The sequence below is a fragment of the Mirounga leonina genome, unplaced genomic scaffold, assembly GCF_011800145.1.
Source record: "Mirounga leonina isolate KUSES-001 unplaced genomic scaffold, KU_Mleo_1.0 Mir_126, whole genome shotgun sequence".
NCBI lineage: Eukaryota > Metazoa > Chordata > Mammalia > Carnivora > Phocidae > Mirounga > Mirounga leonina.
The window spans coordinates 18102387-18118398 of NW_023270314.1; positions in this window are offsets into that span (position 1 = coordinate 18102387).

Sequence of the window (16012 nt, forward strand, 5' to 3'; positions counted from 1 at the left end):
CTGCAGGATGACATAATTAAATCTATGTTTTAAAAATATCACCTGATGTGCTATATTTTGGCTAATTGAATTTAAACAAACAAAAAAAGAAACAAACAAACAAAAAACCCATCACCTGAGATGTTATGTGAGAATGAATAATAAACCGTGGGGGTACCAATTAAAAGCCTACTAGAATAAGCTGGATGAAAGAGCGTGATTTGGCCAGGTGGTGATGTGGAAGTAGTAAGAAGTATAATTTGTCTGCTAAGCATTTTATAGCTCATTTAGCTAGCTTTATGCATGTGCTAAAAGAACTGAACTAGTCCGAGTGTCAGTTTTCTCATCTTTAAATTGGGAACGTAAAATGAATTCGGTTTCTCAAAATTAGCTTAAGGATGGACAGTGATAGCTCTAAAGAGAAACATAATCAAGCTGAACTTGCTGGCTAAACTCAGGGAGATGTGGCAGGAGAGAAGGCACAGGAGAAAGACAGTTCCTTGGGAAAAGGCAGGGCCTGATCTGCCTGTGGAACTGAATGTCCATGTCAAATAAAGAGAATCTCAAAAACTAGGTCAAAGATGAGGCATAGGAAACAAAACGGAAGAACCATCGGAATGACAGAATTACAGAGCAGTGTTATCTGACTGGTGGCTCTGGACGAGCCCTCTACACCCTTTGGGGTCAGAACCATGGGGGAAGAAAACAAGAGGCTCAACCTATTAACCCTGGCATGAGACTTCTCGCCGGAGAGATGGCAAGTTGGTTGTGACAAACCAGTGTGGTTCATCCCATCACAGCAACACAGGTGGGAAAGTAATGTTGGCGCCAGTTACTCATATTTTTATGGAAAAATTTCCCCTCATCACCAGTGAGGAAAACTACAAATTCCAAGAAGAACAAGAAACATGTGCTCAGATATCACAGAAGTCACAGCTCCCAGTGACCCTGCTCTACATCTTTATCCCTCATACTGAGGTAGGGCCTTTTATTCATGAGTTGTGGGGATCTAGCTGGTGGAGTTGAACTGTGGTCTAAAGGGTATATAATCACATCGAGTCCTGTCTGGATCCCTGCATGGATGGAACTTGAGAGCTAGTTGATAACACCGAATGATTTGAAAACATATATATTTTATTCATGAATAGCATAATAATAGTTAAATCTATAATCAGGACCAACATCAGGCAAACTGTGAATACAGGAAAAGGCTAGTAACTGGCTCCGTCCCACATACTATTACTTGACCTCTCTGTTGCCCAAAGACCTTCACTAAATGCCTCTATGTTAGCACATCACAGTTTTGCTGAAACCCCACTCTTCTTTCCAAACTGATCTCACCTAATACCAATCTCCAAGTGTTCATCCTTACCAGATCTTAATAATAGCCTACTATTATTTTTAGAAATCTATCCTCTTAGGGCTCTATTCCACGGTCTTCCTTGACAGCAAGCACTCTTAGTCTCCTCTACACTTGTGATCATTACCGTGACCATTTTCTTTACACACTCCTGATTTTCTGTTGTTCACATCATGGTCCTGGTATATTACCTTTCGTCTTATTACTCATGTATTTAGTTTGAAAGTGCCTATAAGAAATCTGGCAGTAGATGTCAAATAGGTAGTTGAACAGATTGGTCAATTGGTCCCAGACTCAGTCTGAGCTGGAAAAGTACTTCTAAGAATCATAAGAGAATAGACAGTAGGTAGAGCCATTGGAGTAGAATGCATCACCAGGCAGAGAGTAGCCCTGAAGAGAAATACACCTCAGAGAGACCCCCGGGGAAGCCTGACATTTAAAGTTCAGGTAGAGGAGATTCAGCCACCAAAGGAGCCCGATATGACATAGCCTTGGAAGTAGAAGGCATGTTGTGAGAATGAGAAGGTCTGCAATTAGAAGTAGGGGAAGGTCATCTGACCAGTGCTAATGAGAAGTCAACCAAATAGTGTTTATTGGATTTAATGACATTGAAGTCTTAAGGGACATTATATGGGCACTTTTACTGGAGCTGGTATAGGAGCAGAAGCTCAAAGAGAGAGGTGAGGATCTCACACATCTATATGAGATGATGAATGTCAACGAGACTTACTGTGGTGGTCATTTCACAATATATACATCAGGTCATCATGCTGTACACCTTAAACTTATGCAGTGCTGTATGCTAATTATATTTCAATAAAATTAGGAAAAAATGCCAATGGGGTTTTGTTGAAGGAAGATAAATTGTTCACACATGCTTATCTCCACTCCTTACCAAAACCAACTAAAATGAAAATAAGGGGATTAAGATAGGTTATGTATTACAGTGATGAGAATGAGACTGTAACACACTTTTAAAAAAATTTTTATTTAAATTTTAGTTAGTTAACATACAGTGCAATATTGGTTTCAGGAGTAGAATTCAGTGTATAACACTCTTTTAGAAGCCAGAAAGCAGATAGAGAGATGATAAGTCACTTATGGAGCATATAAATTTAGAAACTAGGCTCTTATAGAGGGAGATACCAACATGGCTGAAGTTTCAGTACCCCAGAATGACTCAAGACCCTCCACAGAGCTTCAGATCTTAGAGACATCATGTACCACGGGAAGTAAATGGTAGACAGAGGAAGAGACCGATTTTGAAGATCTGTGTATAGAGCACCTGGGATTGCTGATCTGCTGCCCAGTCAGCAAAGCCAGAAACATTGTTCCACACAGCAATCCAGAGGACTTTTTCTCTGAAGAAATTAAACCAAAAAGGCTCAGGACACCTGACACAAGAGGGTGTGTGTGTGTGTGTGTGTGTGTGTGTGTGTGTGTGTGTTTGGATGTGTAGGTGGTGAAGTACAGGACCAAAAACAAAGGAATTAAGTGGAAGTTTACATACTGAAGAGTGGGCATCCCAGATGATATTCTTCACCTTGCCCGTTAAATGGCAGAAGCTAGAAACACTCTCCTGGAGGGCACTTAAAAGAGTTGTTGTATTCATTTGCTAGGACTGGGTGACAAAATACTACAGACTGGATGGCTTAAACAACTTAATTTTATCATCTCAGAGTTCTGGAGACCAGAAGTCCAAGATCAAAGCGTCAGCAGAGCTGGTTTCTTCAGAGGGCTGTGAAGGAAAATCTATTCAACACCTCTCTCCTAACTTTTAGTGTTTTGCCTATAATGTTTGGCATTCCTTGGCTTCTACTGCATGACCTCAAGGTCTGCCTTAATCTTCACACAATATTCTCCATGTGTGGGTGTGTGCATGTGTGGGTGTATGTCCAAATTTCCCCTTTTTATAAGGACACCAGTCACATTGGATTAGGGACCCACCCTACTCCAGCAAGACCTTATCTTAATTACATCTGTAACAACCCTATTTCCAATTAAATTCACATTGCAAAGAAATGAGGGTTAGGACTCCAACATATGAATTCTGGGGGACTACAATTCAACCCATAACAGATGTCAAACTTGAACTAACCCAATATATTTTGGAGTCCCCAAAGTTCAGATTGCCCTTCCCCCAAACAGTGATTCCATTAGGGCATCAGCGCTCTGAAAATGAAGAGAGCAAACAACATGCTTTAGAAATCTCCATCATGAAAGGCAGATCAAAATAAACAGAGATGAAAGGATCATGGATGACACAGATATAATTATGGAGAAAACAAAGTAATCATCAAAATGTTATAATTAATGTCCTTCGAGAGACAAGTTTTTGTGCACCTTAAACAAGAAAAAGGTAAAACTAAGAAAGAAGTAACTGGACCAAGAAATATCTCTCAACTGCTAAAAATATAATAGCAAAATAAGTTAAAAAATTTTTTTGGAATGTAAGAAGAGGAGATTCCCCAGAAATCATAATGTTAGGGTCTCGAAGCAGAGGAGAGAGAGAGTATAATAACCAGAGTAAGACTTCTGAGGCGATGGGGGGTAGGGAACGGCAATCCAGAGATAAATAGAGGGATTATTCTAATTGGAAGAATGGAGGAGTGTCGGAAAGAGTGGGGACACATACCTCCTTTTAGACTTGTTAGTGGGACATTGAGAGAATGTCTATAAAATGGTGTTTATATGTTTTCTGTGAAGGATGATGAACTAAGAGCAGATTCTGTACAATCAGATTGCCTGGGTCTTGAGTCCTGGCTCTGCCTCTTTCTTGCTGCGTGACCTTGGGAAGCTGCTGCTTCTTTTGTGCCTCAGTTTATTTCTCCGTACTAACCTCATATATAAAATGAGTTTTTGTAAGCAAAAAAACTTGGAACAATGCCCGGCATAGAAGCTTTCAAATATATATTAGCTGTCCCAGTGCAGGTATAGAAAAAAAAAAACACATGAAAATTGGATTCATTTCAAGTTGTACTGATGATATTTGGTTTCCAGGTGGTCCTAGAGAAGGTCAAAGCAGCAAGGAAGTTTATTGACAAATGGTGGGAGTGAAAACCCAGACCATTTACACTGAACCAGGAGGGAAGTGAACACACAGCAGGGTGCTTTTGGTAGAGTGAAGGTTGAAGTACCATTGGACTGGAGAATTAGTTGGGATTGATGAACAGGCAGAGGAATTAGATGAAAAGCCAAGTTGGAAGAACATAAGTTTGTGGTCAGAAGAGGGACATTGGCCCTAGTGATATTGGGGGAAGTACTATTTGGGGTGCTGCCAAGGTCCATGTGACTGAAGACAAGTGAGAGAAGGAATCTGGACATGAAGCATTACTTTAGTTAAAACTCTCCAAGTAACTCAAGAAAATAATAAAGAACATTTATTGGATATATTTATATAGGGCTAGTTCATGGAACAAATCCAAGGGCAGTCTGGCACTAAGCCATGTTATAAAAGAAAGTATAAAACATTAATAATTCAAGTGATATGCTGTATCTTTTTTGCTTCTGCTCTATGTATCTGCTTCAGTATTCTCCCTCTGCACACCAGATTTTACTGCTTGGCATGTACATGAACAAAGGAGGCCACTTCTCAGGGCCAGAGTTTAAACATTTTCTCTGTTCAACTGAACAGCCCAATTCTAAATTCTTAGGAGGGAGATGATTGGCATAGCTGCAGTTAAGTATCTCTGCTCATCTAATTAACTGTGTCTCAGGAATGTGTTACATACTGCTAACATGACTTCCAGGATTCATATCCCTGCACACAAGGGTCCGTTCCCAGAGAAAGGAGATCTGGATAAGAGTAGGAGATGTCTGCAGAGATATCTACTGAAGGCCTTCAGGAAACTGAGATACCAGCATGCTGGAGGGGGTACCCAATCTTACCCGGGATGATGGCAGGTGTTGAAGGAGAGAGACAGTGAGCTAGGTGTTTAATTTGTCTCCAAATGTGTGCGATTCTGCAGGATAGTACCATGAAAGTTAACACAACACGAGCTCTCATTCATTCACTCGTTTTCGTAAATAAGTATTTATTTAGTATCTAACAAGGACTAAACATTGCCTCAGTCACTGAAGACAGAAGACCAGTAATGCAAACTAGCGAAGACCGGCTTAATTGTATGGCCTCAAGCAAACCATCTTTTTGGGGGGGACACCCGGGTGGCTCAATTAAGTGTCTGCCTTCAGCTCAAGTCATGATCCCAGGACCCTGGGATTGAGCCCCGAATCTAGCTCCCTGCTCGGTGTGGAGTCTGCATCTCCCTCTGCTCCTTCCTACCCCCGCCCCCCGCTCGTGCTCACTCTCTTTCTCTCTCCCAATGGATAAATAAAATCTTTAAAAAAAAGAAGCCATCTTTTTTGTTTGTTTGTTTTCTGAGACTGCTTTCCCTTTTGAAATATAAAGCAAACAATTCCTATCTCTGACTTTTAACAATTAAAGGCTACCCCAGAGGTCTGGGTACTTAGCATAAAAGCAGATGCAGAAAGAGATCCTAAAATAGACACATGTTAATGTATCAGTGAGTCAAACTGCTTGCGGGTGGCAGGCCAGTGAAAGAGCCGTGGAAAGTTACCATAGGTCTGTGTACAGCAGATCTCTGGGGCACAGAGGTGAGAGAGACTTGGGGAGGAGGGACATGGAAAGCTTCCAGCAGGTTCTATGCCTGAGCAGTTTTGAATGAGCTTCCTAAAGGGAGAGAAAGAACTTTCGAAGGTACAGAGTCCGGGGACCCTATGCCTCCGTCACAGAACTCCAGGTGGTGGAGTAGGACTTCAGGAACAGGCGTGTTTTGTTGTTGGCGGCACTGGAAGGGCGAGAGAAGAGGCTGGGCTACAGTGACGAGTGTTAACAGACGGTCGGCAGCTGGTGTTTAATCTTATCATTTAAAATTAGGGCTACGTGAGGGTCTTTGGCACAGAGCCAGTAGAAGCCCAATTATTAGACACAGGCTGGACAAGGCGAGGTGGGTATGTAACAAGTTGCCTTGTTACCTATCCAGTGCATCAGATCACGATGACCTAGGAACCAGAGTGCTTGCTGCTGAACCTGGAGAGCTGAGCTTGTACGAGCTCCAGCCTGTAGACGTGGCATACACTTCCCCAGGGCTACTGATGAAATACACCTACAAAATGGGTCGGGTGGCCCAAAAATCCTAGTATGTGGAGAGGGGGGTGAGGGCCTTAGTCCAGTAATAGGTGAGAACTAAATCTAACACGTCCATTCCACCTGCAGCAGTCTTTTTTTTTTTTTTTTTAAAGATTTTATTTATTTATTTGACAGAGAGAGACACAGCGAGAGAGGGAACACAAGCAGGGGGAGTGGGAGAGGGAGAAGCAGGCATCCCACCGAGCAAGGAGGAGCCCGATGTGGGGCTCGATCCCAGGACCCTGGGATCATGACCTGAGCCGAAGGCAGACGCTTAACGACTGAGCCACCCAGGCGCCCCAGCAGTCTTTTTTTTTAAACGATTTATTTTCTTTATTTGAGAGAGAGAGAGAGAGCACGTGAGCAGGGGGAGGAGCAGAGGGAGAGGGAGACTCTTAAGCAGGCTCCACACCTTGATCTCATGACCCCGAGATCATGACCTGAGCCAAAAATCAGGAGTGAGGCACTCAACCGGCTGAACCACCCAGGCACCCCTGCAACCATCCCTCTGACAAGGAGGCTGTGCGCAGGGCATGAAGGCAGAGGCATTTTGTGGGCACTGGCTGGCTCCGCATTAGGTAGTAAAGTGGGAGGCGAAGACAGTGTCAGGGTGCACCGCGCGTCCTCCTAATGAAGCAGCCTCAAACCATGAAAGCAGAGAGCCTGGAACAGTTGCTATGCCATGAATTTTTGCTGAATGAATATTATATCTCATTCAAAGTCTTCCAGGAATATCAGAGGAAAATAAAGGAAAAATTTTCAAGAGTTTTCTTTTCCATAAGAGGAGTTTCTTAATGACTGAAATTCAGGCACATCAGAGGTTTTACTACAGAAACCGGAAGACAGGTGAACCTTATTTTAAGCAATAAATGTGATGGGGGAAAGATATTTTAGCCCAGTTAAGGTGCACGATGCAAGAGCTAATTTACAGGAGACCTCCTGAATCCTTTCAGTGATATTTTTCATAAGCCACTCCTTAATTCATTTGTCTCTCTAGCTTGAGGTGACATCTTACAACTACAAAAAACTGTAGATATGGTAAGATATACGGTCTTCAGAGCTTTGAGAGATAAAGATTGATGATTTTTTTCCTCCTTCCTTTTCTGGGGTTCTCTTTCTCCCCTGTACCTCTGGAAATTTGGCCTAAACTCAGAATCAGGCCTTTTCTTTTATGTTCTTTACCTGATTGCACTCAGTCAGGTCACATACTACAGAAACCTTTAAAGAGAAAAAAGTTCCATTTTCTGATTGTCTGGGGACACTTACGATTTAATCTTAAAAGTGCTGATTACTAGTTCCTTGATTTCTCTCTGGGGCCCTAAAAAGACTTAATATAGAGAGATGTTTGGAGTTTTTTTTTTATATTTTGGAGCTTTTGAAGGTGTACTTGAATTTGAACGTGATGATTAGCAACTTTTAAACGATCTTTCTCCTAAGTTCTTATTTACCAAGTCCAGTTTAGTTTTGTCCTCCGTAGGACTGTGATTTAGGGGAAATTGCTTTTCATTCTTTCATATACCAAAGCCATTTTAAAAGAAGCAACCTAAAATATTCCTTTTCTTCTTTTTTTTTTTTTCTTCTTTTCATTTTTGTTTCATGCTGCATGGTCACATCTTCTTCCTCTCTTCCTTTTCTTCCCTTTATGGCCCTGGCTCCCCCCAGATCATATCTGGAACAAGATTATTATATCAAGCGATCTCCTTTTATGAAGTTTTCTTGCCAGCAGCTTCAGTGGAACTCGGGCGTGCAAAGCTGTGATTTACCACCACTCAGCACTGGGTGATTTAATATATTCACACATCTGGAAAAGCAAGGCTATTAGATAAATGGGAAAATACCTGGGAATGAAAATGCTTGGTTCACTCACTAACACTGCTCAAGTGTGAAGCTGGCTGCTTAAGTAAATGAATGGAGCTTGCTTATTGAAATGAACAGTTTTGGGAATTCAGGCAGGATGTCATTGTACTTGAGCTGTGTTTGAACACTGTATAAAACACCTTCTCCTGCTTGGAGAGAACTGACTGCTTGTTCTTAATAGGAGAGCTCCGTGTACAGAACTGATGTAAGGAAATGGTAAGTGCGGAGGAGGAGTCATGCGAAGAAACGGACTTTGCTCTTCAGGAATTCTGAGGCAGCAAAGCAGAAAATGACAGGTTCGAATAGAAAGACATATGTCTTAACACACAAATATTTGGTTTATTTTTTTTCCTGAAAACTCATCCACTGAGAGCGTTCACTTGTTTCAATAAAATATTCTTGGTTATAAGACAATCACTTACGGTTTGGTTCTTCCACCTGAGGTGATCAGCAGAGTGTGGTCTCCAATGTCAGTGACATGTGACTCCCTGAGAAGAATTCTACATTTGGCCCTGGATAATGAACACCTTCCTTTCCTGTGGAGATCCTGGACCGTTCCAGGGAACTGGAGAGCTCTTTTGCAATGTATTTTGAGTCAGAACTTAAGAGTTGTTTTGTAACAGTGGTTCCAGAATTGCCTCTTTGTGTCCCACAGTAACTGTCTCTGCTTTCCTGTACCACTCTGGCCCCATGTAGTTGGTCCATATATCAACTGCATCAGTCACTGGGGGGGTGCCTTGGAATGTGTATTTCTGGGTACTACTCCAGACCTATTTGTTGGAATTACTGGGAATTGGAGACCAGGAACCCACATGATTACAAGCACCCTAGAAGGCTTTGATGTACAGTAACATCTCGACCACCAAATAAAGAGATGAGGGAAAAGAGCACACATTTCATGAGCGCCTCTGTCTTGTCACTTTTCCATGTGCGTTTGCATGTGAGCATTTTAGCCCCTGTGCCTGATAGAAGCCAGTCATTATTATTTCACAGGAGAAAATGTGGTTCAGCTCTCTCTTTTCCAAGATCACAAAGCCAGGAAGTACAATAGCTTACTGCAAAACCAGGTTTATCGAGCCCTGCTTCGAAGCCTGTGTTCTGTTCTTTCTCTTAAAGCCTTGACCTCTCTTCATCATCGAGGTTGAGTTGTGTCCCTGGAACTTTCCCAGGCTGCGCTGCCATGTAGCTCTCTGCAATGAGGATAAATAGACGCTCCTCTTGCCTGGTCTACTTCTAAGCCCCAGCATTTCCTTTCGCGGCATTGCCAGGTGTCTCTTCGAGCTCTGTTAGAGATGGTTCAGACTAACGATGGACTCAGGATCATTCTACAACAGTGACTCACGTGTACGTTGCTCTGCCAACCCATCCGTGTGATTACTTAGCAAATACTGCAACACTACGCTGACCTGTTGACTCCCAGTGTGTTTCACTTCATAAGATTCGATTCTCCAATTTCAGGTTTCAGGTGGGTAAACCCTGTGATAACCAGCATTAGTCTCCATGTTCAATCTGCTTTACAGACTCGGGCACTGTCTCTTGCCAAAATGATTTTCATTCATACAGGGTACTCACACATCAAGTTACGGCTGATTAAATGTGACATTTGAGGTCTGGAGTGTAAAATATTGGATATCAACCTTTTGGTTAGAACATCATTCCCCTTTATGAAAATATTTGGGGAATTAGACTTCAATGGTATTATTTTGACTTCTAGGGTTATTCTGAGTGTTATTCTCACGCTGATATGTTATTAGCAAGAAGGTGGAAGGAAGGATTGAGGGAAGATGTCCATTAGGCTGTTGGATTGCAAAGTATATTAAGTATTTCAACTAAGTCACATTGCAAGTCATCAACCTCTAACCTAGACTTTCAAATCCCTTTCTCCTCTCCTGTGTCCTTCCCTTACTGATGTCACCAAATCCTGGGGGACCACCAAAATCTTGGCTTAAAAAAAAAAAGATTCGGATTTCTAAGAATTGCTTAAATCCATCCTCTCCCGTCTAATGCTCCAATGGTAATGCAGACCTTCATATTTTCTTCCTGTAGTTTTGTCATCACCTTTTAACTGGTCTTTCATTGGGCTTGCCATCTTCGATTTACTAAAATGACAACCTTACCTTCCTGACCCCTGTTTAAAATCTTTCACTATCACCTCCACCCCCATCCCCATTCTTCCACCATTGTCTTCAGCTACTTTAATAGTTTCCTAATTGGTATTAGCTCTGGCCTCATTCCAGACCGTATGTCAGAGTGATTTTGAAATCTGATCATGTCCGTGCTTGCTTAAAACCTATTTATGCTCTTCAGATCAACACAAAGTTCCTCAGTATGGCCTCAGGGTCAGGCATGGTCTGGCACCTACCCCAGCAACTACCTTCATCTCATGCCAGGTTGCCTCTGGTTCTTTGCCCTCCCACAAAGCTAGCCATTTTCAATGATTCCTTCCCCCCATGCTGTATCTGGTCCCATTGCCTTTTCACACACTGTTGCCTTTGTCCTAAAAGCTTTTCTCTTCCTACTAGTTAACTTTTTCTCCTCCTGAAAATCTTTTATTAGCACTGGCTGATCAGATGTTCCTCTGCCTGGGAGATCAGCTCCGAGTGGCTGTTGAAACTTCTCAGCAGCCTTCGTAGAGTTGGTCCTGTGTCTGCAGTCTTGTGAGCTCAGGACTTCTCTGAAACTTCTGGCTTTTGAGCCAGCCCTAAGATTTTGGGCTTGGCCAAGAAGCTGACATTGGGTGCCCACGTAGGGCTGCCTTTTAGAACCTGAGGGGTTCTCAACTTTGTATCATTCATTCTCATTATTTTTGGAGAAAGGCTAAGATGTGAGCTGACACTGTAAGTATATATTTATCTGTGAAATAGTATAAATATATATGCATAAATATTGGGATAGTTGTGAAATAGTGAATACATATCCCCCCCACACACATGCACACACAAACATACATATATTGCCACACTATTCCACTGTTTTGATAACGCTAAGCACTTATCCCTCTGTGTCTGTTAAACAGCCCATTAACAGAAAAGGCATTAATTCTTCACTAATCTCCCTCCTCCTTCTCCTCCTTCTTCCTCTAATTATCTTTTATGTGCCAAGCACTGTGACGAATATTCTACATACAGTCTTATATAACATCGTTCTACAGCTGATATTGAGCAGGCAGAGGGTTCAATAACACGCTCAAGGTCACACAGTTGTTAAGCGGCATAACTTGGATACAAATAACTTGGATACAAAGCGGCATAACTTGGATACAAATAACTTGGATACAAATCCAAGTTATTTAATTCTAGAGCCACTTCCTTAACCACCAAGCTCCTGCTCTTTGAAGTGTGGTACCTGGCTCAGCAGCAGCAACATCAACCCAGAGTTTGCTAGAAATGCAGAATCTCAGTCCTACTCCAGACCTACTAAAATGGAATTTTAATTCAACAAGATCCCACAGTGATTCATATGCACTTTCATGTTTGAGAAATACTGCAAACATGCTGTGGGACTTCTTCATTTTACAGGGGGATTCACTTCCTATTTTCACTTCCATCTCTGAAGAATATTATCTTGAGTTGATAGTCATATATTTGTCTCCTTTCATTCACTGTTACAAAGTGTAGGAAAAATGGGCCTAGTAAGTTCTCTTTGGACAGTTAGAATGTTGTATTTTTAGTTATTGCTTCCATTATTTTAAATGTCTGATAGATCATAATTCAATGTACCTGAAATAACAATCTACTAATACAGAACTTGCTAGGAGATAAATATTCAGAAGATGTTTTGGGAGTGAGAATTTAGGGAAATCAATGACTGTAAATTATTTTTCAACTCAGATGTTCGATATGAAAACAAGATTAAGCTGTAAGAATCCTTGTTCTGGCCTGAAGTTATCTTTTAATGAAATAAAAGTTATTTTTGTTTGATATTATGTTTGGGTCTGGAGGGCATTTTCATAAGAAGGAAGTAAATAGGAGGCGGAAGGCATGGGGTTGTTCAGGGAGTAGGAAGCACTGGGGGGCCCGTGAAAATTGTGACAGTATCTTCCTGCCAAGGAAATGCTTGGCAGCCTGGCATCATGAGAGTGGCTTTAAAAAAGAATAGCATTCTTGGGGCGCCTGGGTGGCTCGCTTGGTTAAGCGTCTGACTTTAGCTCAGGTCCTGATCTCAGGGTCCTGGGATCGAGCCCCATGTTAGGCTCCCTGCTCAGTGGGGAGTCTGTTTCTCCTTCTCCCTCTCCCTTGCCCCCTTCCTCTACCCCTCCCCCTGCTTGTGCTCTCTCTCTCTCTCTCTCATATAAATATAAAATCTTTTTTTTAAAAAAAGGAATAGCATTCTTTGTAGTTTGGAGTACTTTCTGGATAGTCCAACCTTGACCAGATTATCTCTTTAGAGTTTACGCTGTATCACCCAGGGCCTTTACTTGCCTTTGCTTATGTTGGCATGTGCCTTAAGTCAGGTGCTTCTGTAAGGATGCTAATTCACTTGGAGGTTAAATGAGGGTCATCTGTACTGTGGTTTGGGACTATAACCTAATCTTTAAGGCTAGGAAAGTTGAGCAGGGCTTAAATTTTGGTTCTGACATGCTGTATCACCTTGGGCTATTTAGTTCACCTTTATGAACCTCAATTTCATTTTTTTTTAAGATTTTATTTATTTATTTGAGAGAGAGAGAGAGAGTGAGAGAGAGAGCGCAAGAGGGGGTAGGGTCAGAGGGAGAAGCAGACTCCCTGCCGAGCAGGGAGCCCAATGCGGGACTCGATCCCGGGACTCCGGGATCATGACCTGAGCCGAAGGCAGTTGCTTAACCGACTGAGCCACCCAGGCGCTCTATGAACCTCAATTTCTAAAAGTAATATAGGCATACCAGTGACTATCTCTAGGTTGTTGTGAATGGGGATACATCTGAAGTGCTTAGCGTGATGTCTATTACACAGTTAGTGCTCCCAAGTCATTTTACCACAAGAACTTTGTCTCCTATTTTGCTAGCCATGACTGAAAAAAATAGTTTATGATAATTTGTTTCATTATATATACTTTATGTGTATATTTTTATATATATAAATAAGTTACCTCGCAAATAATCTTTGTGTTTTTATAGACACACATGGAGCATATGTATAGCAAAAGCCTACAAAGTGCCTGGTTTCTTGCGCTGGAGAACTCTCACTGTGAAGTAGCTCTCTTTTTAAGTGGACTACGTTCTTTATCCATGATTTCTTCTTGAGGGGAGGCAGGCTGGGCCTATAAAAAAAGCATGGGTTTTCAGGTAGGTGCAGTGGCTCCTTCACTTGGATCACGATAAGGTTATGGACAGTGTACCTGACAAGAAAGTGTTAATTTTGGAGACGGAGGTCATCTTTGAAGGGGTTACCAAGTGGCACGGAAGCCTGCATGAACAACATGTTTGAACACTTCCGATAGTGGTAGGCTTGGTATTAGAAAATCAGGATGAGAAAAGGAGGAGAGGATCAGAAAGTAATTTCTGGCAAAGGGGGTCTGAGGGAACATGAACCCAAGAGTCGTTGAGCCTTAAGTCCACACAGGCATTGCTGTAGTTCATGTCCTTAAGTTGCTAGCTTCTTGGGGGGGCAGCTTCCTATGCACAAAACCATAAAATTAAGAACTCTCCCAGGAACAGAGATTCTCCACTAAATAATTACACGTCTCCTAAAAATCCATGAAGCAGAACATTGTGAATTCAAAGTCTAATAAGACAAAAACACCAATGCACACCATTTCCGTTCACTCCCACGTGATCCTCCCCTGCAAGTCCTGACAAAACTGAGCTAAGTTTAGGAAGCCTGACTAGTATCTTGTGTTGGTTGTCATGCTCACCATCGGAACCCTGCCTAGCCTGACCAAGACACCAAGGGTTAGCCCCATACTTCAACTAAAGCTAGCCTGCTCCCTACCCACCTGTGGAAATGAAAATGGAAAGACCAATAACTGCCAAGCAGCTTGCACAGACTGGTTACACTGGAGCATGAAAGAGTTTAAAATTATTAGCTCAACATCTTCTGTAAAGTTTAAATCTTTCATCTTTTGTTATGGAATAAATGTCTTGTTTCTTTTTAAGAAAATGCAGGATTTAGCAGGCAGATAGAATTTTCTTTCTTTCTTTCTTTCTTTTTTTTCCCCAGAATTTAGATGGGAGTGTCCCAAGTAATATGAAATATTCCATACTGGAATAATATGGCCTATGAACCTTTTTTCTTTTAAGATTTTATTTATTTATTTGTCAGAGAGAGAGCACACAAGCAGGGGAGCGGCAGGCAGAGGGAGAAGCAGGCTCCCCGCTGAGCAAGGAGCCTGATGTGGGGCTCCATCCTAGGATCCCGGGATCGTGACCTGAGCCGAAGGCAGCTGCTCAACTGACTGAGCCACCCAGGTGCCCCTGCCCTATGAACTTCTTATTCCACCCCAGTAGGTTCCCCCTTTCCTCAGGAAGCTGGGCTGACCTCCCCTGGCCTTGGGGACCTTGCATAGGATGATGTTGAGCCCTGCAGGCTGGCTCACTGGAAGGACAGCTTCTCCTCACTCCTCTTCTCCTCCCCACCCTGCCTCTTCTCTTCCCTTTGCTCTCTTCTTCACCCTGTCTCTTAGCATTTCTTTCACTTGGCACTGTTCAAAATCAAATTTATATTTCATAAAAATATTTTATTTATTTATTTGAGAGAGAGAGAGAGAGAGGGCATGAGCAGGGGTGGGGCAGAGGGAGAGGGAGAAGCAGACTCCCCGCTGAGCAGGGAGCCTGATGTGGGGCTCAATCCCAGGACCCTGGGATCATGACCTGAGCTGAAGGCAGACACTTAACCGACTGAGCCACCCAGGCATCCCTGTATTTCATTTTAAATACATGAGATACCATTTAGCTGATAATGAATATAATGTAATGTGATTATATTGCTTTCCTAATGAAATACCACACAGTCCTATATATTGAAAACTATATTTACTGCCATTTGTTAAGTCATTACTAAATGCCAGGCACTACACACTTACATGTCTTTTCTCATTTAATGCAATGAAGTAAGGATCATCATCCCCATTTTAGTTGAGGAAATTGAAGTCTGGAGAGGTAAACAAACTTACTAAGGCAAATAGTATCCAATGATGAAAAGGCAAATTTAGTTTGATTCTTGCCTTGGTAAATAATTGAATAGGGAAACAGACAACTTACTAAGAATCTTCTTAGTTCATGACATGATAAGTTCTATGCTAGAGAAGCACTACAAAGAAGTGGAAGCTAAGCAAGACCTGGGAGAGGTTAGGTGGGTGCTTTTCCATCTAAGTAAGTCTAAGCAGCAACCTGGAATCAACAGTTAGCCAGCAAGGGCAAAGGCGAGACCAGAGTAGAGGGTAAAGAGAATATTGCTTTGTAGGAAGTGAAAGAAGGTCAAATTGACAGGCATATGAGTTTCAAGGAGAAAATGATTATGAAAGGTCCTATGAGCCATTGATAAGCTGAATTACAGACTAAGGATAATGAGAAGGCATTGCAAGTTTTAAACCATAGAGAATGGTATGGTTAAACTGTCTTTTAAAAAAGATCAGCCTGATAGTACTGGGAAGAACAGTCAAGGGGAAAGACTGGAGATAAGACTAGTTAGGAAGATGTTTCAGGAAAGGAGGTGAGAGAGGATGGATGCTGAACCTGATTCATATGAATG